The sequence below is a fragment of the Notolepis coatsorum genome (assembly GCF_963971535.1).
Source record: "Notolepis coatsorum genome assembly, chromosome: 13".
NCBI lineage: Eukaryota > Metazoa > Chordata > Actinopteri > Aulopiformes > Paralepididae > Notolepis > Notolepis coatsorum.
In genome coordinates, this window is record NC_140177.1 from 11643574 (window position 1) to 11671057 (window position 27484).

At 47.3% G+C, this 27484-nt stretch overlaps 1 pseudogene across 1 annotated transcript in view; it reads left to right on the plus strand.

Annotated features, from left to right (window-relative positions):
• LOC311238904 overlaps positions 1 to 27484 on the plus strand; it is a 78533-nt pseudogene that overhangs the window by 26866 nt on the left and 24183 nt on the right. Inside the window, exons 3-6 of the transcript in view lie at positions 805 to 945; positions 4499 to 4675; positions 17504 to 17670; positions 25468 to 25587. The product of the transcript in view is annotated as an uncharacterized misc_RNA (transcript). The remainder of the gene's footprint in view (positions 1 to 804; positions 946 to 4498; positions 4676 to 17503; positions 17671 to 25467; positions 25588 to 27484) is intronic.

The window sequence follows — 27484 nt, forward strand, 5'->3', positions numbered from 1 at the left end:
GCCACAGACAGAATTGTGAGCCACAGACAGAATAGTGAGCCACAGACAGAATAGTGAGACACAGACAGAGGAGTGAGACACAGACAGAATAGTGAGCCACAGACAGAATAGTGAGCCACAGACAGAGGAGTGAGCCACAGACAGAGGAGTGAGACACAGACAGAATAGTGAGCCACAGACAGAATAGTGAGCCACAGACAGAATAGTGAGCCACAGACAGAGGAGTGAGACACAGACAGAATAGTGAGCCACAGACAGAGGAGTGAGCCACAGACAGAGGAGTGAGACACAGACAGAATAGTGAGCCACAGACAGAATAGTGAGCCACAGACAGAGGAGTGAGCCACAGACAAGATACAAGATACAAGAGTTTTATTTGTCACGGCATACAGGTATACAGTGGTGCAGTACACTGTTAGCTACGGATGAGGCATTGGGTCTTCACAGCGGAGTGAACCATGCCAAAGAATGATGGCTACAGACTGTATAAGAAAATAAATATAATCTACAGTTTTACCAACGATTATGAAGAATATGATCATGTATTTGTTGATCTTTTTAGCTTTTTGAATATGATCTGATTTATTGATTAATTTCTCTCTCTCTCTCTCTCTCTCTCTCTCTCTCTCTCTCTCTCTCTCTCTCTCTCTCTCTCTCTCTCTCTCTCTCTCTCTCTCTCTCTCTCTCTCTCTGTATCTATGTCTCTCTCTGTATCTATGTCTCTCTCTCTGTATCTATCTCTCTCTCCTCTCCTCTCCCCTCTCTCTCTCTCTCTCTCCCCCCCCCCCCCCCCCCCCCCCCCAGGTATCATGCAGCAGTTTGCCATCTCCGAGGCCACTCTGTTTGGCTGGAACTCCCTGGACGGGGACAGTGTGGGCGCCGGGTCCAACCAGGGCAGTGTGGCCCACCTTAGTGAGGTCAACCAAGAGAGTATCACGAGCAGAGGTACTGGACTACAAACATGGCCGCCATCTGGTCTGAATGTCACAACATTCTCAGATGTTTATGTTTATGTTTATTTAGGATCCCCATTAGCTTTTGCACTTGACAAAAGCTATTCTTCCTGGGGTCCGGCACACACAACGATACAACAATATTCAATACATTACATCATTATCAACATCAACATCAATTACATCATCAATTACATCATTATCAACATCAGTTAGGATGATATTGTACACGATATTTATTAGTAAAAAGTATTAAAATAAAATAATTAAAATCAAATAAATAGTGCTTCCTGAGCAGCAGTCACTGCCATCAACATAAATACAATTAACCGTCAATTGGTGTTCACCGCTATGCCATAAGGGTTCAGTGCATGCTCGTTGGTAGAATTTTTTCTTGAAAGTGGTTTTGGATTCTATTTCAGCGAAGTATAGCTTGGCAATGAGTTCCATTCCATGATAGCTCTGTAAGTCACAGAAGATTTTAGTAGATTTGTTCTGGGTTTAGGTGCCATTAGATGGCCTGACGTAGCTTGTCTGGTCATAACGGTCATGATGTTCTTCTCTTATGTAAACTATATGATCATAAAAATACAGCTCCGATAACTCCGACAATAGCTGCATTGTGACGAGCGGTGAGGTGGTCAGTCTTGGTGATCATTGTTTTCCGAGCAGCAGGTTGTTTGGAGCGTGTGTTTGGCGGCTGGTCTGAACATGGTGCCCAGCTCACGGTGGAGCCCCCCCCCCCCCCCCCCCCCCCCCCGGTGTGTTGAGCCGAGCAGAACGACCACGCGGGGCTCAGAGGGAGTCTCTAGGTTAACAACAAGGACTTAGCCCCGCTCTCATTAGCAACACCATTATGGGCTGTGCTGCTCTCTGCTTTATCTAACGCACCCCCACTCTCTCTCTCTCTCTTTCTCTCTCACACACACACACACACACACACACACACACACACACACACACACACACACACAGCGCACCAATTAAATGCTACTTATTATTGAGATTAGCTCTAAAAGGAGGCTTCTGCTTGAATCTGGACTCCCCAGGCTCCACAGTCTGTTTACCATATCATGATAATACCCATCTAGACCGTAATAAGGTCACCATTGCTGATGGATATTGTGTTTGTGTTGTTTTACCGGTGGTGTGTTTGTGTTTGTGTTGTTGTACAGGTGGTGTGTTGTGTTTGTGTTGTTGTACAGGTGGTGTGTTGTGTTTGTGTTGTTTTACAGGTGGTGTGTTGTGTTTGTGTTGTTTTACAGGTGGTCAACATCACCGTCTTCTCCAGAGTCAGACTAGAAGATAGATACCAACATCACCGTCTTCTCCAGAGTCAGACTAGAAGATAGATACCATCATCACCATCTTCTCCAGAGTCAGACTAGAAGATAGATACCAACATCACCGTCTTCTCCAGAGTCAGACTAGAAGATAGATACCAACATCACTGTCTTCTCCAGAGTCAGACTAGAAGATAGATACCAACATCACTGTCTTCTCCAGAGTCAGACTAGAAGATAGATACCAACATCACCATCTTCTCCAGAGTCAGACTACAAGATAGATACCAACATCACTGTCTTCTCCAGAGTCAGACTAGAAGATAGATACCAACATCACCGTCTTCTCCAGAGTCAGACTAGAAGATAGATACCAACATCACCATCTTCTCCAGAGTCAGACTAGAAGATAGATACCAACATCACCGTCTTCTCCAGAGTCAGACTAGAAGATAGATACCAACATCACCATCTTCTCCAGAGTCAGACTAGAAGATAGATACCAACATCACCGTCTTCTCCAGAGTCAGACTAGAAGATAGATACCAACATCACCGTCTTCTCCAGAGTCAGACTAGAAGATAGATACCAACATCACCGTCTTCTCCAGAGTCAGACTAGAAGATAGATACCAACATCACCGTCTTCTCCAGAGTCAGACTAGAAGATAGATACCAACATCACCGTCTTCTCCAGAGTCAGACTAGAAGATAGATACCAACATCACCATCTTCTCCAGAGTCAGACTAGAAGATAGATACCAACATCACCGTCTTCTCCAGAGTCAGACTAGAAGATAGATACCAACATCACCGTCTTCTCCAGAGTCAGACTAGAAGATAGATAGATAGATACAGCGGCACGGTGGTGTAGTGGTTAACACTGTCGCCTCACAGCAAGAAGGTCCAGGGTTCGAATCCCGCTTGGGGACCAGGTTTCCATGATGCCAGTTACCCAGGTGGGGTATCTCCCAGGCCTTTCTGTGTGGAGTTTGCATGTTCTCCCCGTGCTCGCAAGGGTTTCCCCCCCCGATAAGATAAACCCAATGGAAAAACATGCACAACAACAAGATTGCTAACGCTGTGGCGTCCTTGACGAAGACGGACAGGAGCACTTGGATTGGTCCCCTGGCGTGGCTCACGTGGCGCCTGTCTGCTCCCGGCTGCCCTTGGGGGGGAAGGACGACGGGATGGGTTAATCGCAGATACGCATTGTATGCATGGTTCGCATGTGTGCCAAATGGTGACCTCGGAGCAGGTCCTAAATTATTATTATTATTATTATTATACAGGTAGTCTTCTACTATCTATCTTCTTGTCTGACTCTGTAGAAGACGGTTTCCCATAATGTTGCCACGTTCCTTCAACTTGTTGTATCGTGTTGTTTACCTTCTCTCTAAATCCTCCCTTTTCATCCCTCTTTCCACTCCGCTCCCCCCGCCTCCTCTTCCTCCACACCCTCCTCTCTCCTGTCCCTCCTCCTCCATCCCCTTCTCTCTCCTGTCCCTCCTCCTCCATCCCCTTCTCTCTCCTGTCCCCCTCCTCTCTCCTGTCCCTCCTTCTCTCCTGTCCCTCCCCCTCCCTCCCCTCCTCTCTCCTGTCCCTCCCCCTCCACCCCCTCCTCTCTCCTGTCCCTCCTTCTCTCTCCTATCCCTCCCCCCTCCTCTCTCCTGTCCCCCCTCCTCCTCTTCCTCCACCCCCTCCTATCTCCTGCCCCCCTCCTCCTCTTCCTCCACCCCTCCTATCTCCTGTCCCTCCTCCTCCTCCTCCTCCCTCCTCCACCCCTCCCCCCTCCTCCTCTTCCTCCACCCCCTCCTATCTCCTGTCCCTCCTCCTCCTCCTCCCTCCTCCACCCCCTCCTCTCTCCTCTCTCTCCTCCTCCTCCTCCATCCCTCCTCCCCCTCGCCCTCCTCCTCCTCTCTCCCCTCCTCCTCCTCCCCCCACCCTCCTTCTCTTCCTCCTCCTCCTCTATTCTGTCCCCCCTCGTCCTCCTCCTCCATCTCCTCCTCCTCCTCCCCCTCCCCCTCCTCCTCCCTCCTCCACCCCTCCCCCCTCCTCCTCCTCTCTCCTGTCCCCCTTCCTCCTCCTCCTCCTCCTCCTCCTCCTCCTCTTCCTCCATTTCCTCCTCCCCCTCCCCCCTCCTCCCCCCTCCTCCACCCCTCCCTCCTCATCCTCCTCCTCCTCCTCCTCCTCCTCCTCCTCCTCCTCCTCCATTCCCTCCTCCTCCCCCTCCCCCCCCTCCTCCCCCCTCCTCCTGAAACAGACCCGATCCTCCACCACTCCGCAGCAGACGTGTGGCCCCCTCCCCACACCTACGTATCACAGGGCCTGTACTGCCTGTCGTCGTCTGACGCCTGGGAGCCCCTCACCAGCCAGCCAATCAGCAGCCAGCCCTCAGGCCTGGCGTCTCCAGCCACAGGCTCCTACATCATGGCAGCAGGTGGGCTTCAAGATACCAGAAGATACATATGAGAAAGATAAACTGTATCAGCCCTGCCCCCATCCCTTTCAGCCCCGCCCCCATCCCTCTCAGCCCCGCCCCGCTTCAAGATACCAGAAGATACATATGAGAAAGATAAACTGTATCAATTATAATTAAAATGTTAAAAATAATGATGAGGGTCTGTATGCCCCATTTATTGTATACGTTACAATAAATAGCAGTGATGAATCTGAGGGCAGAGTGACAGACAGAGTCCAAGGATTTAAGGGTTGAGGCCGCAACTACACGGTTGACTACATAGATTTAGTTTTATTAACATTAAGAACCAATTCAAGTTTAATAAGAGCTTCCTGGAGGGTAATAAATGGCCAATTGCACAGAGTCAGCAATACAATACACAACAGTATCATCTTCATGCAGATGGTCTTGACAACCATTCAGCGAAGACACAATAGTATTAATATAACTTGTAACTGAGGGGTACAATTCCCTGACTGTATTGTTAGATATGATACTTACTACCACTACCTCTTGTACTTTAGACTCTGGCCACCCAGTACTAGGTATGAATAATTATGATAAACACTCCCACCTGATGAAACGGATCCAACACAAATGTACCAAGTCGAAAGTCTGCGTTTATTAATAATACATAGCAAAAGGTATGTACAACGATCACTTAATTACATTTATGATTTGAAATAGTATGCACTTTTATGGCAAATGAGTATTCGTAGGTAGATCAATATCGAATGTCCAATCTCTGATTGCGCAGGAAGCAAATATACAACCTGGAATATTTAGGGAACAATAGCAATGATACTTGAATGATTATATAGCTGGATACACTAGGGGAAGGTTCCGACTGCTTGTAGGACAGCTGGAGGGGGGGGGGGGGTAGAGTCTGGCTGTATCCCGTCTGGCCGAGGGTATCCTGGGAGAGCCCACAGTCGTGCGACCCGGTGCCCAGCGATCCTCGATCCACAGATGAAAGCAGTTGGACTCTCTGTGGCCGGCGTCCTCCGGTCCACGATGGAGAGACGTGAGGCGACCTCGTCGTGTAGAGCGTCTTCTCACCTGTCGTCCTCTCCGGGGGGGGTATTTCCAACACACCGCAGTGTTGGCCTTTATCCATAGAATAATCAAAGTACTCAAAGCATAATCCAAGCCGGGGAAGGCTAGCCGTCGTCGGTAGAATAATCCAATATACAGGTCCACTCGCTCTTTGGCCTGGAGCTCCTCGGGTGCAGCTTCACGTGGGGTCAACCACCCTGGATAAGCGTCCAGCTGATGCCCGAAACGATGGGGGTGCTGATTACTATAGAACTCTTACCGCACGAGGCACTATATATGAATAGACTATTATTAGCTTAATAGAATACGTCCAACTCGACGATATAGTGCCAAATATGACTATTCAAATATTAATATACACGATGTCTCAATGCCGATACTGGGCCGAATTGGCCTTACTGCCCACACGTGGTTCGCGGGGAGGCTTTTGCGTCTGTCACTCTGTTGGAGGGTAATGAACTGGACTAAAAAGAAAGCTCTACTTTAATAGCGCAGTATATATACGCACTATGAACAAATAGTACCATTAGTGGTGCGGTAGACATATTCCTACGCGGAACTAGGACTTGTCCATACATGTTGAGCGGTACGATTGAACCTGGTCTGAGGGGTATGGCGACCTGGCACCAAGGTCTCGTCCAATGGTAGAATGGAGACTATTATGGGATGTTCAGTAGACTAGAAGGGATATTCAATGCATATTGTACAAGGAATATACAAGGGATATCAGGGGATATACAAATACAATTAAATATATATATATAAATAAATATATATATTCGGTTTAATCTGATCCTTCAGAACAGCCGCCCCCTAATTGGTCCCAACCCAATTAGTTAAGCAGAGACAGATTAACCGCACTGTCTACCACTCAAGGGTTCGCTGTAAGGGTCAGTCAACTCACAAAGTCATAGGGTCATGGTCATCATCGATTGGGTCTGGGAGTCGGGGCAGTTCTATGAGCCTCGCCACAGGACGGGTGTAAATGCGCCCCTGGACGAGTACTTCAGCTGCTCGGACCTTGCCATCGGCACCGGTGATCACCCTGCTTACGCGGCCAGCCGGCCACATAGCTCTGGGTAGTGACTGGTCAATAATCATGACGACTGTTCCTTCCGTCAAATTGTCTCTCTCTTTTACCCACTTCTGGCGGGTCTGTAGAGACGGTAGGTAGTGCAGTAGGAAACTGCTCCAAAACTTGTCGGCTAATACTTGGCTGTACCTCCACATTCGTCGGCCGTTCGCTTCTTCAGGCCGGTACATTGTCTGGGGTAACGCGGGATCTAGCCGCCCCATCAGGAGGGTGTTGGGGGTGACTGGGTCGACATCTGCTACATCACTGGAGACGTAACCGAGGGGCTTTGAGTTCAATACTCCCTCAATCTCCGTGAGGACTGTCATTAGGACTTCTTCCGCCACAGTCTGGGCCCCAAGTACTGCGTACAGGGCTGTCTTTATAGAACGTACTTCTCGTTCCCAAGTTCCACCGAAGTGGGGTGCGTTTGGGGGGTTGAATTGGAAGTCAATCTGGGCTGGAGCGAGGTGGGTCTTAAGTTCTGGGCCTATAGCTTGGAAGCTCTCCCTCAGCTCTCTTTCTCCGCCTTTGAAGTTTGTCCCGTGATCGGACAATAATGTAGACGGTTTTCCTTTCCATGATGTGAATCTTCGGAAGGCCATAAGGAATGAGTCTGCGCTCATGGTCGGAAGGAGCTCGATATGTATCGCTCTGGTGGTCATGCATTTGAATACAATACCCCACCGCTTCTCTGTGCCTCTTCCTTTCTTTATGTGCAGCGGGCCAAAACAGTCCATGCCTGTTGAGTGGAATGGCTTGTCGCCGAGTCGGAGGCGACATGGAGGTAGGTCAGCCATCCGTGGTATGCTGGGCTGCGCGCGCCACTTTCGGCAGTCTAGACAGGTTCGCTGGAAGCGTCGCACCGCCTCTCTTCCTTGCAGTATCCAGTAACGACGTCTGATTTCCGCGAAGACTCTCTCTGCTCCTGCGTGGTGTACATCCTCGTCGTATTTCTTTATAATCAGCTCTGTGACCTTGTGTCGGCTGTTCAATACGATCGGGTACTTAATGTCATCCGGTAAATTGGGGGTTCTCCGCAGGCGACCACCCACTCTGATGAGGGTATGTGTGTCACTCTCGGGGGCCAGATGAATCAATCTGCTGTCTGATGGGACGGGCTTTCCTCCCTGTAGACAGCCTAGTTCATCGGGGAACGAGTCTCTCTGGGCTCGTTGCAGTAGAAGCAGTTCTGCTTCCTCGTAGTCAGTTGCTGACATATCAGCGGGGGACTTAATCTCTGGGTGGTGCCGCAGGAATGTCCGTTGCTGCGCACTCTCTATGGTAATGCAATCGTCTATGTTGGGGTCTGCGGAGACAACAGTGCTCAATCCACAGAACATGGGTTTCTTATTCTCAGCCTCCTCGTCACTTGCTTCCCTCGGGGTGGGCGTGGGCCAATCTCCTTCCGGGAGCTTGAGGAATGCTGGTCCGTCACTGTAGATGTTATGACGGGTTAAGTCATCTAGGGACATTCCCCGGGTGATGACGTCAGCTGGGTTGTGTTTTGTATCAACATAGCGCCAGTTTGCTTCTCCGGTTAACTCTCCGGTTAACTCTTGAATCTCAGTGACTCTGACTCCCACGAAGACTTTGTATTTGCATGAATCCGATTTGATCCAGGCGAGTACTGTCGTGGAATCTGACCACAGGATTGTTCTATGCACCGGAATGGTGAGCTCACGTTGGATGAGCGTGGCTAGATGCGCTCCTGCGAGGGCTGCGCAGAGCTCTAGACGTGGGATAGACTGTTGCTTGCGTGGGGCTATTCTCGAGCGGGCGAGGATGAATGCTGTGTAGATCTCTCCCCCCTCTTCTTGGGCCCGCAAGTAGGCTACTGATCCGTAGGCGACCTCGGAGGCGTCACTGAAGACGTGTAAATCCATTTTACATGTCTCTGGCCTCACCGTGGGTGGGAAGTAGCTTCGGCGTATATTAACGCCTGGGAGTGAGTGGAGTTCCATCTCCCACTCTCTCCAGGTGGATGCAAGGTGTGCGGGAATGGGGTCGTCCCAGCCCTGGTCCTTGTCCCACAATGCTCGTACAATCATCTTTGCCCTGGTGGTGTACGGTAGTATACATCCTAACGGGTCATATTGTCGGGCGAGTGTTCTGTACACACTCCGTCTGGTGGTCGGTATTGCCATCGACCTTCCCTGCTCCGTGGTCAGGGGTTTGTGTCTATAGTGGAGCGAATCTGTTTTGAAGCGCCACACTAGTCCTAGTGTCATCTCTTGGGCTTCTCCTGGGATTGTGGCCATCCAGGTCTCGCTGCTCGCTGCCTTGTCCGCGGAGGAGAGGCTGCGCAGTACGTGCGGATCGCTGCTGGCCCACTGCCTGAGATCAAAGCCGCCTTTGATCAGAGAGGCGCGGAGTTTAAGTAGGAGAGCCTCGGCTTCTTCCTGGGTCGAAACGCTTTGTAGACAGTTATCTACGTAGAAGCTGTTCTTCACACTGTGTCGGACCTCTTCGTCCGCTGCTGGGTCCTCTGCGACATGTCTCTGTAGTGCAAATGTAGCACAGCATGGGCTGCATGTAGTTCCGAAAGGGAGGACTTCCCATTGGTAGATGGCTGGGTGCTCATCTCCTGGCCTCTCTCTCCATAGGAACCGCAACAGGGGCTTGTCCTCCTCTACTAATCTCACCTGCAGGAACATCCCTTTGATATCCCCGCTGATAGCCACCTTGTCCTGGCGGAAGCGGAGTAGTACGCCTAGTAGGGAGGGGCCGAGTGTAGGACCGGGCAATAGTTCTTTATTCAGATTTTGGGATCCGATCTGGTAGCTGCAGTTAAACACGATGCGGTCTTTGCCGTTGTGATGAACCTTGTGGTGGGGCACGTACCACGATTCAGTCGTCTGGTCGGCCTCTTTAATGTCAATCTTTGTGACGTGTCCCGCTGTGATGAGCTTCTCAATCTCAGCGCGGTATACACTTTCTTGGGCGGGGTCCTTGGCTAAGCGCCGCTCTGTGTTTAGTAGGTACCGCTCTGTGGCGTCTTTCTTTGCGTGAAAGGTAGGCATCCCTTCCCGCCGCAGGAGTGGCGTGGCGTATCTCAACACGCCGCTGACTGGGACTCTCTTTGTTCCCGTCTCGAGGAGGTTAATGGCGTAGATGTCGTCTTTAGAGCGAATGTCTTTCTTTTCGTTCTTAAAGGGCATTTGTTCTAAGGTCCATAGCCTCTCTACATGCTGCAGGAGTGCGGTGTCTCCCTCTGTGACTCGGGAGTGGAGACAGCTAGTGGCTGTGGTTCGGTTGAGAGATTTGGCGAGTGGGCCTTGGAGAGTCCATCCTAGGCGGGTCTCGACTGCTGCAGGACAGCCTCTGGGTCCGGTATGAACCCGGTCTATCGGGACAATGAGGTCTGCATGGTCGGAGCCTATCAACAGTGTCGGGGTAGCACCGTCTATGAGTGGGATCGGTAGCTTGCGTAGATGTACATATTTCTCCATCAGCTTGGCTACGGGGTATGTGTACCGCGACAGTCCTATTTCTTGGCTGGTGAAAGCGTCTGTAATCCTGTACCGTCGCTCGGGCTGGCCGCTTGCTGCGATAGAGAATGAGACATTCTCGCCCTTTATCGTTTTCAAATCTCTTCTTATTGTCCGAATTGTCATTTGGTTTTCGCTCCCCCTCTCTGACCCGTCATCAAGGACGGCGTAAGTGTCCATGACTTTATTCTGGTAGCTCAATGTCACACGGACTACCTTTAAGAGCACTCTGGCTCCGCTGCTGCTGGCGGGGTCGATGTACATGACGCTTGCTTTGCTGCTTGATGGTGCGGGTGGAGGCCGCCGTCTGTTACTGTCGTGGAGTATGTCCAGATGGGCTCCATCGCACCGACTGCACTTTTTCTTTAAGCGGCATTCGGCTGCCATGTGTGATCGCGCACAGCGAAAACAGCGTCTGTTGGACTTTATCCATTGACTCGCTTCCTCCGCATTCATCTTGGGGAATGAGTCACATTGTGACAGCCAGTGTTCTTTCTCACAGTAGGGGCACACTATCTTCCACTTCTCCTTTCTTGAGGGGGTACTGTGGCTCCTACTGCTTGGCACTGACTCCGATTGGTGCATGACAGTCACCGATCTTCTTCCATCATTTAGTCTCCTGGTTCCTTCTCTGGAGCCAGGGGTGCTCCGTCCGAATGTATCTAGCCGTAAGCTGCTGACTTCTCTCGCCAGGAAGTCGGCTAGATCGAGGAGGTTCGGTTCGGGGCCATTAGGGTCTCGGTGGTCTCTCTGCCGCCTAAAGCGCTCCTGTCGGGCGGGCGGTAGCTTCTCCAAGATCCTCTCTACATTTGAGTTGGCGTATAGTTCATGCCTACCCTTTTCCCTCTGCGCTCCCAGCATCCCTACCAGGGACTGCACTCTGATGGACAGGTCGTCCAGTGCTCGATTGTCTGTTGCTGGGGGTAGGCGGTCGATGTGCCTGATCTCCTGGATCACGTAATCCTATATATGTCCATATCTCTGGTCCAACGCTACCAGCGCTGCGGTGTATGGGGTCGTGGAAGTGGCGTAGGCGAGCGCTATGTTGTGCGCGCGGGGTACCTTTAAATGCTTCAGTAGTATCGCGTATTTATGGCGTTCATCAATGACATCCACCAACATTGTCTCCAGACACATGCGGAGCTCCGTATACTGGGCCCGGTTCTCCTGGGTGAAGTCTGGTACCATAGGTGTGCCAATGTATGACGCGGATTGTTGATACATCGGCGAGCGTTGGGGGAGAGGCCTCCTAGGCGAGTCTCCTCCTGCTCCTTGGCGTGGGCTGGTACCGGCTGTGTACCATGGCCCGCTGGTCCAGGTGCTGTTCCTCGGTGCGGGTCGTGCGTCGTGCTCACCCGTGAATAGCGTCGGGGGTCTGTAGCGCAGCTCCGCGGGGGTATAGCCTGGGCTGTACTGGACCTCCTGGTCCGGTAGAGTACTGTGCTGTCGTCGGGCGTGGTTCTCCTCCTCTTCCTCTTCGTCTTCCGTTAGGTCATCCAGGGCTTGTAGTCTCTGATTTAGCCTCTCCGCAGTGTATGCTGCTCCTTCCCGGTGGCTGGGTCTCGCTTGGACCGGTTGGGGAAGGGGGTCTGCGGGGGGTATAAACCTCGTCTGTTGGTCAAGTTCAGGGTCGCTTACTCGGCTAGGGGATGCCGCCCTGGAGTGATGTCTAGACGAGTTCCTGGAGCCTCTGGTGGAGGGAGGGGGTGTTGTCCTTCTGATCAGCTGTTCTATTAGTTGCGCTTGTGCTCTGTCGCGCTCGGCTTCGCGCTTGGTGAGATCCGATTCTCTCTGGGCACCGGTGGCGGCGCGCTGGGCGTCGGCCCGGTCTCTTGCCATATTCTCTTCCATCTGAATGCGTCTTATTTCCAGGCGTATGTGCTCTTCTTCGCTCCGTTGCTGTATCTGCAATCGATCGCGTTCACCCTGGAGTCTATCGCGTTCAGTAGAGGCTTTCAGGCTGACGAGGAATGCCTGCTGTAGTGTCCTCTCTGCCTCGCTGGGAGAAGACGGTTGTATAGGGGAGCCGTCCCTTGGGGTACTCCGTGCGGAGTCTTGGAGCTCTATCTCCACGGTGCTCTCCTCATCTTCTTCCGTGCCGAGTTCTCTCTCGGTAGTGTTGTCTTCCTCCCGGGACTCGTCGGGGACTACTTCTTCGGTATTGGCGGGGTGTAAAGTCATGTCTGGTTCCCCCTGGTCCCCACCGTGAGCTGGGTCAGTTACGTTAGAACCCATAGGGGCCTCTATGGTCGGGGTAGCCTGGTCGTTAGGGTTAGACATAATTTTACTTTCTAGTTTTACCGCGTTTACTGTTGGTAGAAGACTAGGTTGTTGACTGACAGCGTAAGCCGCTAGGTACTGAGGGAGCTGTCGTTTGCGCCGCGGGCGTTGTTGGTTAGGAGGATCGTTTCGTGGAGTGTTCATCATAGGCCATTTTAATATTAATAACACTATATTAATATTACACTGATTACCATCCGGCTCGAAGGACCAATTGTAACTGAGGGGTACAATTCCCTGACTGTATTGTTAGATATGATACTTACTACCACTACCTCTTGTACTTTAGACTCTGGCCACCCAGTACTAGGTATGAATAATTATGATAAACACTCCCACCTGATGAAACGGATCCAACACAAATGTACCAAGTCGAAAGTCTGCGTTTATTAATAATACATAGCAAAAGGTATGTACAACGATCACTTAATTACATTTATGATTTGAAATAGTATGCACTTTTATGGCAAATGAGTATTCGTAGGTAGATCAATATCGAATGTCCAATCTCTGATTGCGCAGGAAGCAAATATACAACCTGGAATATTTAGGGAACAATAGCAATGATACTTGAATGATTATATAGCTGGATACACTAGGGGAAGGTTCCGACTGCTTGTAGGACAGCTGGAGGGGGGGGGGGGTAGAGTCTGGCTGTATCCCGTCTGGCCGAGGGTATCCTGGGAGAGCCCACAGTCGTGCGACCCGGTGCCCAGCGATCCTCGATCCACAGATGAAAGCAGTTGGACTCTCTGTGGCCGGCGTCCTCCGGTCCACGATGGAGAGACGTGAGGCGACCTCGTCGTGTAGAGCGTCTTCTCACCTGTCGTCCTCTCCGGGGGGGGTATTTCCAACACACCGCAGTGTTGGCCTTTATCCATAGAATAATCAAAGTACTCAAAGCATAATCCAAGCCGGGGAAGGCTAGCCGTCGTCGGTAGAATAATCCAATATACAGGTCCACTCGCTCTTTGGCCTGGAGCTCCTCGGGTGCAGCTTCACGTGGGGTCAACCACCCTGGATAAGCGTCCAGCTGATGCCCGAAACGATGGGGGTGCTGATTACTATAGAACTCTTACCGCACGAGGCACTATATATGAATAGACTATTATTAGCTTAATAGAATACGTCCAACTCGACGATATAGTGCCAAATATGACTATTCAAATATTAATATACACGATGTCTCAATGCCGATACTGGGCCGAATTGGCCTTACTGCCCACACGTGGTTCGCGGGGAGGCTTTTGCGTCTGTCACTCTGTTGGAGGGTAATGAACTGGACTAAAAAGAAAGCTCTACTTTAATAGCGCAGTATATATACGCACTATGAACAAATAGTACCATTAGTGGTGCGGTAGACATATTCCTACGCGGAACTAGGACTTGTCCATACATGTTGAGCGGTACGATTGAACCTGGTCTGAGGGGTATGGCGACCTGGCACCAAGGTCTCGTCCAATGGTAGAATGGAGACTATTATGGGATGTTCAGTAGACTAGAAGGGATATTCAATGCATATTGTACAAGGAATATACAAGGGATATCAGGGGATATACAAATACAATTAAATATATATATATAAATAAATATATATATTCGGTTTAATCTGATCCTTCAGAACATAACTAGTATTATCCCCAAATCTGCAAAAGCTGACCCTAGAGTCCCACTAAATTACAGAGGTATTAGTTTGATCAGTACAGTTTATAAATTATACTCAAGTGTTCTTAATAATAGATTAAATAAATACTTAGAATATAATGAAATGTTGGTGGATGAGCAGAATGGGTTTAGGGCTAAGAGAGCTTGTATTGATCATGTTTTTGTTTTATCATCGGTGGTGAGAGCCAGATTGGACGAGGGCAAGAATACATTTGTTTGTTTTGTTGACTTTAAAAAAGCCTTTGACTGGATTAATAGAGAGCTTTTGGACTATAAATTAATCTGTTCTGGTATTGATGGTCTATTTTATAAGGCTATCAAAAGCCTGTATAAGGCGACCCATCTGCCTGTCTGCAGCTGAATGATGTTAGGACCGGCTGGTTCCCCACCCCATTCGGTGTAAAACAGGGAGATGTGCTTTCTCCTACTTTATTCGCCCTTTATGTTAATGACCTGGCACAAGAAATCAAGCAAGCCAATCTTGGTATTCCAATAGATAATATAATCCTAAGTATTTTATTGTACGCTGATGATATTGTTTTGTTTGCAGAAAATGAAGCAAATTTACAAAACATGTTGAATATTATGAGTTCTTGGTGCATGAAATGGAGACTTGCAATTAACAGTGAAAAAACACAGATTATGCACTTTAGGAAAAAACACGAACAGCAGAGTAGTCATAAGTTTCAATTTGGACCAACGCCCCTGATTTACACACATTCTTATAAATATCTTGGTTTCACCTTTAATGAGTACATGTGCTTCATAGAAGGAAGGAAAATAATGTCTGAGGCCCCGTTTAGACGAGCGTTTTGTGAACAGAAACCGCAAAAGTCAACTTGCGGTTTCACTTTTAATTTTACGTTTAGACAAGCGTTTTGGGATGGAATTCTGCGTGCAGACGACGCTGTAACGACTCGAGACGACGGAGCCCCACTGTCACACGATTGGCGCATATGTCACATGACGTGCTGTGAAGACCCGCCCTACTCTGCCTCTGATTTGCAGACTGTGGATGGGGAATGTGATTGCACCAAAGCAGAGTCACTCACAGACAGTGGGTCCACTCACGCCGCGGGACAGATTCTTGTGTATTTAACCCTTTCACTGCCACACGACAGCCGGTTGTGTGATAGTAAAGGGTTAACCTTCTGTCGTGTGGCAGTGAAAGGGTTAAAAGTACTGCCAATGTAGCCTTCAGGTGATCTCCGTTGATATAAGTCAGACATACTTGCTTTGTTTACGTCTCGGCTACTGGCGCATACCTGCTACCTGTGACGTAAGCAGTACGCGCGACCAGAGCCGTGACAACCCTTTCGTCATCGTTTTATCAGATTTATACGTTTTAACAGTTTAGACGAGAGCGCAAAGCTTTTGCGTTTCTAGGAATTCCACCCTGGAAGGTAGTCTCACTTTTTTGCGGTTTCACCCCGTAAAAACGCCGTTTCCGTATAAACGAAAGGCACATCCGAAAAAATATTTTTGCGGATTCACCTGCTAGCGTTTCCGTCTAAACGGGGCCTGAGTCAGCAGGAAGGGCGCTAGGGGGCGTGTTGAGTAAAATGAAAGTGTGCACTGACCTTGGGTTTTCAACATTTACACAATTATTTGATTCAATGGTGGGTTCTGTTTTGTTTTATGCTGCTGGAGTATGGGGTTTTGATGATGCACCTGAATGTAATGAGATCCAGAACCGGGCCATAAGATACTTTTTAGGAGTCCATAAATACACACCAAAAGGGGCTATAGAAGGGGACATGGGGTGGGATTCTTGCTTGGTCAAGCAAAAAGGTGAAATGGTGAGGTTATGGAACCGCCTGGTCCAGCTGCCAAATGGCAGGGTGACTAAAAAGATGTTTAATTGGGACAGAGCACACGGTCATCCCTGGTCAAGAGAGATGTCTATGATTTTTTCTTCTACTGACTTGAGTATGATTTTTATGAACAATTTGCAGTGTAAGGTTCACATAATTAAAACAAAATTATCAACAATCCATCAGGATAAGTGGAAGGTGGAGATTTTGAAAAAACCTAAACTTAGAAAATATATTGCAATTAAAAATGAGTATTTTACTGAACCTTATGTAATGTTAAACTTAAAGAGAAGACGGAGGTCTCTGTGTGCCCAGTTGAGGTCTGGCACCCTGCCATTGACTGTGGAAGTGGGTAGATTCCAGGGTAAACCTGAGGAGGAGCGGTTGTGTGTTCTGTGTGATCTGGGAGTGGTGGAGGATGAATATCATTTTGTTTTTTATTGCCCTTTGTACACCACTTTGAGGAGGGCTTTATTTGAAAAAATTCAAATTGTAAACCCAGATTTGTTTTGGCAGTCTGAGAGTTGTATGTTGAGTTGTTTTTTTGTGGAGGACATCTTCGGTTTTGCAGGATTTTTGGAGAAGGCATGGCACCTGAGACAAAACACACTGTATCCTACATAATTGTATTTGAATTCACCTTGTTTTTCTGTTTATTTACATTGAGTACAGCTTGTGTTATATTACGTTTTATTGTATTTTCTTGTATTTTTTTATGGCCATCTTGGTCTATGTCATTTGTTAAGTAATTGGTAAAGTATATTATTATATACTTATTGTTATGTGTCTTGTAAGCCCATATGGGCTGGGCATACATCTGTATGTAAGACACGAAAATAAAAAATATCAAATCAAAATCAAATCAAAGTAGAGGGGACAGGACCAGAATTGAACCCTGTGGCACACGTTTAGTTATTGATCAAAATTCAGATTTGGCATAACCCGACTTTATCCCTGAAAGATAATCTTGGAACCGGTCACATGCATTTCTATCCAAACCAATAGTAGGATAAAGTAGGTAAGAGTAAAATGGTGATCGACTGTATCAAAAGCTTTTGACAGATCAATAAAGAGGGCAGCACAGAATTTTGTCTTGCTGATCATGTGCTATGGTTGGCTCTTAATCTAGATTGGTGTGGGTAATTAAAGGAGCAGCCAGTTTTAGAAAAAAAACTATCCAGATTACCCTCACAGTAGAGGTCCTGGGATCTATGGCTTGGAGATCTAGTACAATATAAACATTAACAGGAAATTATCCGATATATTGTCTATATCAAACAGGTATATCGCTTTATATCACACTATATATTATTAATATTACTGATCACTAAGAGTTGATTATTAACATTACTATGATCACTAACAGTTGATTATTATTAACATTACTATGATCACTGAGAGCAGTATTAACATCGTGGTTCTGGTCCAGGAGGCAGCAGCAGCGGGCCCGGGGGGACTCCGGCGGAGGGCTTTGAGGGCACGGTCGGGGGGTACCTCCAGCAGCACCAGAACCAGCTCACCATCCAGCACCAGAACCAGATCCAGCACCTGCAGCAGCTCCAACACTATCAGCAGCTACTGCAGTACCAGCAACAGGTGGGGCAATGGGTGGATTCCCTTTCACTTTGGCGACCCCTAGTGGCTCGGGTGTGCATATTCTGTAATACAATATGTATATCGAGTTAAAGCCCCATTTGTTGCCTGTGGATAGCCCTTTCAGGTGACAAAATCCATTGGGCGGTTCTCGAGTTACATGCCGGTATTTGAGGCCTGTGCAAAGTACACGGTATTGTGCAAAATACCACTCCCGACTCAGGCTGCAGTAGTTCCGTCAATCTAGATCCGATCTCGAAAATGATTGTGGATCGTTGTAGCCAATGAGTGTGGCTTTCCAATGATACCCCACATGGGGATCTAAATAAAAAAACAAAACAAAAAACTAAAACATGAAAACTGGAAGAGAAAAACAGCCGAATGAATTGAAGTCTATGAGAAAACTGAGTTTTTCTTTGTACACAGTTTACCAAAATCACTCCTAATCACTCATTTCTGAATGGATCTTTATGAAATTTGGATATGTACTACATAAGGCTTCAGGCTATGGTTCCGTCTTCCATTTGTAAGCCATACCACCTTCTGTGGAAATACTACCTCTGGACTACTAACTACTACAGAAAAACTTGAGTAACACATTTTTCTACAACTTAAGTTCAGACCTATGTTACTCTATTACGTTAGAGCTAAAAGTGATTTCTTTTTCTGGAATCAGAAACTTCAGAATGTCATCTTTCAAAAGAGACGAGGTTCATGCATGTGCTATAAGTATAAAGTATGTTGTTTTGGTTTGCAAAAAAAGTATGCAGTCCTCAAGTTAAAGTAAAAAAATTGCCACTTTTCTGCCCCTTTGAATGCTTACCTGGAGGAACACAAATAGCTGTTGTGGAATAATTCTGAGACCAAGGAAGATTATTGTCACGATATTTAGCTAGCTTAAATTTTTTTTTATGTATGTAGACTTTATAATTATATTATATCATTTATATTGGCCACATTTTTATACTGGCAAATACAGCAACAAATGCGACAGGAAGTCATTAGTAGTTGTATGTGATTGTGTTGGTGCAGTATGTACAGGGCTCACATCGTTAAGTGACTGATTGATTGATTGAAAAGTTTATTAACAGATTGCAGAATGGGTACAGTACAGTACAGCTCAATACATACAATTGTTAAGGGGATGCAGACCAGAGAAAGACTTTCGTCTTGTTTACATCAGGGTCCCCCATTTTCAATTCATCATAACATATATGACATACATGACATACAGATAGACAGTACTGCTACATCTATACATTTATGACATATCAGATTTGCAAATACAGTACTGTTTGTGATACAAAAGTGTCCAGAAAAGGGGTGTATATACATTTGGCATAGAAACTGTACATTGGAGGAGGTTGGTTGGGTGGGGTGGGGTTGGGTGGGTTGGGTGAGGGCTGTACATTGGAGGTGGGGGGGGGGGGTTGCGAAGGGGACACACACACATTTTACACTGTACATTGGAATATTGACAAAGCCTTACTTGGTCATTTACTGTACAACTAGGTTAGGACATTTGTAGGGGCCAGTTTCGAATTGCAGTCTCACGTAGGTGTTTTTTGAGAGTGTTTTTGAAGGTGGGTAGTGATTCACATTCCTTTACAGCTTTAGGCAGGGCGTTCCACATTGATGTGGCATAATTGCGAAACGTGTTTAGTCCCTTGTTTGAGCCGAATCTGGGTTTTACATGATTTGTGGAGCTCCCTCTGGTGTTGTGATCGTGGTATTCACTGACCTTTGGGAAGTATTTTGACATGTACATGGGTACCTTGGTCGCGTAGTGTATCTTGTAGACCAGGCCCATTGCAAGTTGCTGTACTCTGTCGTCTACTCTAAGCCATCCTAGGTTGTCAAAGTGGGCAGGGGTGAGGTGGGTTCTAGGAGTCAGGTCAAGTAGTAGTCTGACTAGCTTGTTTTGAGATGTTTGTAATTTGTTTTTTAGTGCCTTTGAGGTGCTTTGGTACCATGAGGTGCAAGCATAGTCGTAGTACCCTTGAATGAGTGCTCCTGCCAGAGTCTTCAGGGTATTCTTGTTTACCAGAGAGGAGATCCGGTACAAGAAACGCGTTCGTTGGTTGACTTACTAGTAGAATCACCAGCGGACCTGTTGGAATACATGGAATACAGGTTGGAATCACTTTATATTTTAAATGTTACTTGTCCTTTCGGACAAGTTATGTTTTTGTAGAATTTTTTTATTGGGTTTTTACTACCGGGCAGTCCGGTAGAGAGAGAGAGAGGAGGAATGGGAGACAGAGCAGGGGAAGATATTCGGCAAAGTCTGCCGGGTCCGGGAATGGAACCCAGGTCGGCCGTGTTGCGACGCAGCAAATTACGTGGTTCGCCACTCGGGCGCCCCGGAATCAATATTAATGTGTTCCATCTCTGCTTAGGTTTCTCGTGTTTTGTTGTTGAAAACTATTGGGAGTACACTTAGCCAGTGGCTCCAGGTGGACTTAGAATGTCTTGGTGGGTTGTGATTGATTAATTGCTTCTTCCCCCAGGCCATCAGAGCCCTGAACACTGAACTCTCCACACACAAGCACACATGAGCACACACACAACACACACACTGTACACGCTCACACACTAGCAGCCACTTTAACATGATACCATGGTACCAAAGCACCTCAAAGGCACTAAAAAACAAATTACAAACGTCTCAAAACAAGCTAGTCAGACTACTACTTGACCTGACTCCTAGAACCCACCTCACCCCTGCCCACTTTGACAACCTAGGATGGCTTAGAGTAGACGACAGAGTACAGCAACTTGCAATGGGCCTGGTCTACAAGATACACTACGCGACCAAGGTACCCATGTACATGTCAAAATACTTCCCAAAGGTCAGTGAATACCACGATCACAACACCAGAGGGAGCTCCACAAATCATGTAAAACCCAGATTCGGCTCAAACAAGGGACTAAACACGTTTCGCAATTATGCCACATCAATGTGGAACGCCCTGCCTAAAGCTGTAAAGGAATGTGAATCACTACCCACTTTCAAAAACACTCTCAAAAAACACCTACGGGAGACTGCAATTCGAAACTGGCCCCTACAAATGTCCTAACCTAGTTGTACAGTAAATGACCAAGTAAGGCTTTGTCAGTATTCCAATGTACAGTGTAAAATGTGTGTGTGTCCCCTACCCAACCCCCCCCCCCACCTCCAATGTACAGCCCTCACCCAACCCACCCAACCCCACCCCACCCATCCAACCTCCTCCAATGTACAGTTTCTACGCCAAATGTATATACACTCCTTTTCTGGACACTTTTGTATCACAAACAGTACTGTATTTGCAAATCTGATATGTCATAAATGTATAGATGTAGCAGTACTGTCTATCTGTATGTCATGTACGTATGTCATATATGTTATGATGAATTGAAAATGGGTGACCCTGATGTAAACAAGATGAAAGTCTTTCTCTGGTCTGCATCCCCTTAACAATTGTATGTATTGAGCCGTACTGTATTGTACCCATTCTGCAATCTGTTAATACACTTTTCAATCAATCAATCAATCAGCAAGCACACACTCATGCTGTACACGCTCACACTTATGGCCACGAAGGAAAGGTCACTTTAAAAATAGTATAGTATAACCGGAGATTGTATAAATTAGCATGTACACAAAGACACTACCAAAGGACCTAGCATGTCCTCCATGCTCTGTAAATAACTTATGTACATATACCGATATGCCCTAACATGTTACTTGTTTATTGCACAATGTTACTTGTTTATTGCACAATGTTGATTCTATTATATGGTATTTGCACATTGTTGCGGGCAAGACCACCCGCATTTCATTGTATACTTGTATGCCGTGACAAATAAAACTCTTGACTTGACTTGACTTGATTGTGCTATTGGCTTGTTAAGTCGTGATGTAGCGACCTTCGAGTAATAAGCAGTACCCAGGGCCAAGCTTCCTGCGTTGGTTGAGGGTCTTTTCAACATGCCTCAGGCTCTGTGTGTCCCTTGTTGTTTTCAAAGATCTGAGTCATAATTTGGGGTATGTGCTTTTAGTAGCTCCTGCTGTCTGAAGAGGTATGAGCTCCTAGTATCTCCTGCTGTCTGAAGAGGTTTGTGCTCCTAGTATCTCCTGCTATAGAGTTATGAGCTCCTAGTATCTCCTGCTCTCTGAAGAGGTATGTGCTCCTAGTATCTCCTGCTCTCTGAAGAGGTATGTGCTCCTAGTATCTCCCGCTGTCTGAAGTGGAGCGCTTGGCCCTGGGCAGGAATACACGTCACAGGTCAGACTTAACAACCACATGGATTTATATCTGGGCGACGCTGATTGCTATGCTATAAAAGTAGAAATCCAGGAGGGTGACGGCCAACAGGACAGATGGAGAACACTCTTGTTGTCATTGCAATCTCAACTCACTTCTTTTTTGCCCTTTAACACTTTCACTACAACAAGATACAAGATACAAGATACTTTAATGTTACACAACTATGGTTGGTGGTAATCGCTTGTGGTACAGCATGTTATTTAAGCACTGGGTCATCAACATGGAACATCAAACGCCCCCCTCCCACCGCCCAATCCCCACAATAAATACATAAATACATACAGGACAGTCACATATAACAAGTGTCAGTTAGTGTCAGTTCAGTTCATGTTCATTTCAGTTTGGATGCTTGCCCGTCTGTGCAAGGGGAGGGGGGCGGGCAGGGTGTTTAGTGTTCGGACTGCTGTCAAGCGTGTGTGTCTGTGAAGCGCGTGTATCTGGTTGAAATCGACCTGTAGCGACAGAAGGTTAACCCTTTCACTACCACACTACAGACGGTTATTGTCGTGTGGCAGTGAAAGGGTTAACCTTATGTAGTGTGGTTGTGAAGGGGAGAATCCTTTGTCGCGTGGCAGTGAACGGGTTAACCTTCTGTATTGTCGCAGTGAAAGGGTTAACTGCTGTAGTTTCCATGCTTTTGACATTGGGGCTCTTTGCACACGGCTCCCCCAGAAAACATACCGGTCTGCAAAACACAAACAAACCTTTTCCAGCCTCAGAACACAACAGGTTGACCTTGACCTCTGTTCCACGGTGAGTTGACCTCTATGTGAGTTGACCTTGACCTCTGTTCGGGGTGTGAGTTGACCTTGACCTCTGTTCATGGTATGAGTTGACCTATATGTGAGTTGACCTCTATGTGAGTTGACCTTGATGTGAGTTGACCTTGATGTGAGTTGACCTCTATGTGAGTTGACCTTGATGTGAGTTGACCTCTATGTGAGTTGATCTTGGTGCGAGTTGACCTTGATGTGAGTTGACCTCTATGTGAGTTGACCTCTATGTGAGTTGACCTCTATGTGAGTTGACCTTGATGTGAGTTGACCTCTATGTGAGTTGACCTATGTGAGTTGACCTTGATGTGAGTTGACCTTGATGTGAGTTGACCTCTATGTGAGTTGACCTCTATGTGAGTTGACCTATATGTGAGTTGACCTTGATGTGAGTTGACCTCTATGTGAGTTGACCTCTATGTGAGTTGACCTTGATGTGAGTTGACCTCTATGTGAGTTGATCTTGGTGCGAGTTGACCTTGATGTGAGTTGACCTCTATGTGAGTTGACCTCTATGTGAGTTGACCTATATGTGAGTTGACCTTGATGTGAGTTGACCTCTATGTGAGTTGACCTTGGTGCGAGTTGACCTTGATGTGAGTTGACCTCTATGTGAGTTGACCTTGATGTGAGTTGACCTTGATGTGAGTTGACCTTGATGTGAGTTGACCTCTATGTGAGTTGACCTCTATGTGAGTTGACCTATGTGAGTTGACCTTGATGTGAGTTGACCTTGATGTGAGTTGACCTCTATGTGAGTTGACCTCTATGTGAGTTGACCTATATGTGAGTTGACCTTGATGTGAGTTGACCTCTATGTGAGTTGACCTCTATGTGAGTTGACCTTGATGTGAGTTGACCTCTATGTGAGTTGATCTTGGTGCAAGTTGACCTTGATGTGAGTTGACCTTGATGTGAGTTGACCTCTATGTGAGTTGACCTTGATGTGAGTTGACCTCTATGTGAGTTGACCTTGACCTCTGTTCAGACACAAAAAAGAATACCAGAGGACAAGGAGTCCAGCCAGAGGACAGGGAGCCCAGCCAGAGGACAGGGAGCCCAGCCAGAGGAGAGGAGAGGGAGCCCAGCCAGAGGAGAGGAGAGGGAGCCCAGCCAGAGGACAGGGAGCCCATCCAGAGGACAGGGAGCCCATCCAGAGGACAGGGAGCCCAGCCAGAGGACAGGGAGCCCAGCCAGAGGAGAGGAGAGGGAGCCCAGCCAGAGGACAGGGAGCCCATCCAGAGGACAGGAGAGGGAGCCCAGCCAGAGGAGAGGGAGCCCAGCCAGAGGAGAGGACAGGGAGCCCAGCCAGAGGAGAGGAGCCCAGCCAGAGGACAGGGAGCCCAGCCAGAGGACAGGGAGCCCAGCCAGAGGAGAGGACAGGGAGCCCAGCCAGAGGAGATGAGAGGGAGCCCAGCCAGAGGAGAGGACAGGGAGCTCAGCCAGAGGACAGGGAGCCCAGCCAGAGGAGAGGAGAGGGAGCCCAGCCAGAGGACAGGGAGCCCAGCCAGAGGAGAGGAGCCCAGCCAGAGGACAGGGAGCCCAGCCAGAGGACAGGGAGCCCAGCCAGAGGAGAGGACAGGGAGCCCAGCCAGAGGAGATGAGAGGGAGCCCAGCCAGAGGACAGGGAGCCCAGCCAGAGGAGAGGACAGGGAGCCCAGCCAGAGGACAGATAGCCCAGCCAGAGGAGAGGGAGCCCAGCCAGAGGAGAGGACAGGGAGCCCAGCCAGAGGACAGATAGCCCAGCCAGAGGAGATGAGAGGGAGCCCAGCCAGAGGAGAGGGAGCCCAGCCAGAGGACAGGGAGCCCAGCCAGAGGAGATGAGAGGGAGCCCAGCCAGAGGACAGGGAGCCCAGTAGAATACCAGAGGAGAGGCAGTACAGTACATACATCCTCTCATCTCCTGTTTTCCATTCTCCTCTCCTCTCCTCAATTATCTTCTCTATTTTCTTCTCCTCTTTTCTCCTCTCCCACCTCTCCCCCCCTCTTCTCCTCTCCCCTCCTCTCTTCTCCCACCTTCCTTTCTCCTCTTCTGTTCTCCTATATTCTCTTCTCCTCTCCTGTCTTATTTTCTCCTCTCTTCTCTTCTCTTCTCCTCTCATCTGCTGTCTTCTCCTCTCCTGTTTCCATTCTCCTTTCCTCTCCTCAATTATCTTCTCTTCTCCTCTTTTCTCTCCTCTCTTCTTCTCCTCTCCCCTCCTCTCTTCTCCTGCCTTCTCTTCTCCTCTCTTCTGTTCTCTCTTCTGTTCTCCTCTCTTCTCCTCTCCTGTTTTCCCTTATCCTATCATATCCTCTATTCTCCTTTCCTATCCTCTCCTGTCTTCTCCTCATGTATTCCCCTCTCCTCTATTATCCTCTCCTATCCTCCCCTCCCCTGTATTCTCATCTCTTCTCCACTCCTCTCCTCTCCTCTCCTGTCTTCTCCTCTCCTCTCTACTCCTCTCCTGTCTTCTCCTCTCTTCTCCTCTCTTCTCCTCTCCTCTTCTCTCCTCTCCTCTCTACTCCTCTCCTGTCTTCTCCTCTCCTCTCCTCTCTACTCCTCTCTTCTCCTCTCCACTCCTCTCCTCTCCTTTCCTCTCCTCTCCTCTCCTCTCCTCTCCTCTCCTCTCCTCTCCTCTCCTCTCCTCTCCTCTCCTCTCCTCTCCTCTCCTCTCCTCTCCACTCCTCTCCTCTCTTCTCTTCTCCTCTCCTTTCCTCTCCTCCCATACACACAGTCTATGGACCACAGGCAACACAGTGCTTCCCATTCGCTTTAAGCCAATCCCAACAGTACCATCCACAGCCTTGGCACCCCCACCCACCCCCGTCTGGCTGACCTGTGGGGATCAGTGCAAGTGGAAGCCCACCCAGGTGGAGATCACAAGCTCTGAAGTGTCCACTTGGGATGCACCAATGCCGATACTGGTTATTAGTAGGGCTGTCAGTCTATCACGTTAATTAGATTAATTAATTACACAGCAAATTATCGCGTTATGAAAATTAACTCAAAATTAATATTAAAAAAAAAAATTATAACCCTTTTTGAATTTTAGATTTTTTTTATCTTATTCATTCCATAAGACCGTAGAATACACATTTACAGACTTTGTTTTAATATGGTCCATTTGCATGTTCTTGGTATCTGATTCTAGGGACATCTATGGATCTCAGGGAATGTACAGTATTCCCAGTGTCAGAAATACCGTGTCTGTTACTAGGCTTGAGTAAATTGTAATGAACCAAAATGAGAATAGCAATTACATTTTATTTTTTTTTGACTGTGAGTAACACCATGCTAAAATTGACCAGACCTGAAAAATCTAAGCAAATGAATAAATGGAAGATGATTAAACAGAAGGTTTTGTAGATACAGTACTGAATTCTGCCATCCGGACACATGCCATTTGGAATATGATTATAGAATATAGAATATAGAATATCAGGACTAAAATGGTTATGCGATTAAAATGCGATTAATTAGATTAATTAATTACAAATCCTGTAATTAATTAGATTAAAACAATTTAATCACCTGACAGCACTAGTTATTAGATATCAGCCCGATACCGGGCTAATACCAAAATCCGATACTGGTAGCAATACATAGTAACATGTCAGAAATCAAAGCGATTATATCTCTCAATTAGATCTGGCATGTTAGATCTCAAACTAATGGTATATACTGTTAAAGGTGCTATAGATAACATTTGTATGTAGAATAATAATACAAATGTTTAAAAATCCACAGATCCTTTAGAAAGGTGTGGAATAAAAGTATTGCTTTCCCCCAAAAAACAGTATTGATTAATGAATTTATCATTCAAAAAAGTTTTGCGGGTCCAAAATGTTGTGTGCATCATGTATCCCCTCCCCTACCTATAAATGACATGCTGGTGCTCTAGTGCGACATCTAGTGGCTGAACGTTATCTATAGCACCTCTGTTGGTGTTTAAAGTGGTGTTGGTGCATCCTTGACTCCTGCCTTTGGTTCCAGAACCCACTCACAACCCGCTCAGCGCTGGGAGACCTCCTACTTCTTCTCACACTGCAGTCTTTCTCCCAAATGTTCACATGTATGACCTCAGTGGCTCTTCCACGTGTCACAATTCATAATTGGATGACAGAGGACCACAAGATACCTCTCAGGATTTCAGTGGCTTAGGTCGGCGATAGTTGGTAGTTTTTGGAAATTAAGGGGTATGAAATATGTGTTAGTAGTAGGGGTGTACATATTTGACCCCACCACGATTCGATTCGATTACGATTCTTCAGGCAACGATTCAATGCATCATGAAATCTCCTCATTTGACGACGATTCGATGCGATTTGATAAATATTCTATCAGTTAATTCCCCCCTCCCCAAAAGATGTTATACACAAATGTGGCTGGAGAACTTATTCACTCAGCATGAATGGACTATAGGTCAATAAAAAATCAAAAAATTATAATAATAATTGTTTGAAAAATAAATTAAATAAATATCTAATCGATTCAAACAATTTCCATAACAAGGTAGATAGCTGGTGGCTATATGTAGATAGCTTGGCTTTAATCATATGGTTCTTGTTCTGACCTGCTGATATTACAGTGATTTAAATTTTATGTTCCAATTGTTACAAACACAACATTGGAAACAACCTACAGTCAAATGGGTCTATAGTGGCTAGTAGCATTAGAGTAAAGTTACAATCACAAAGAAGGTCTATGACTGTAGTACGCATGTGTTAAATGCACCCTGACTGGGTGTGTGG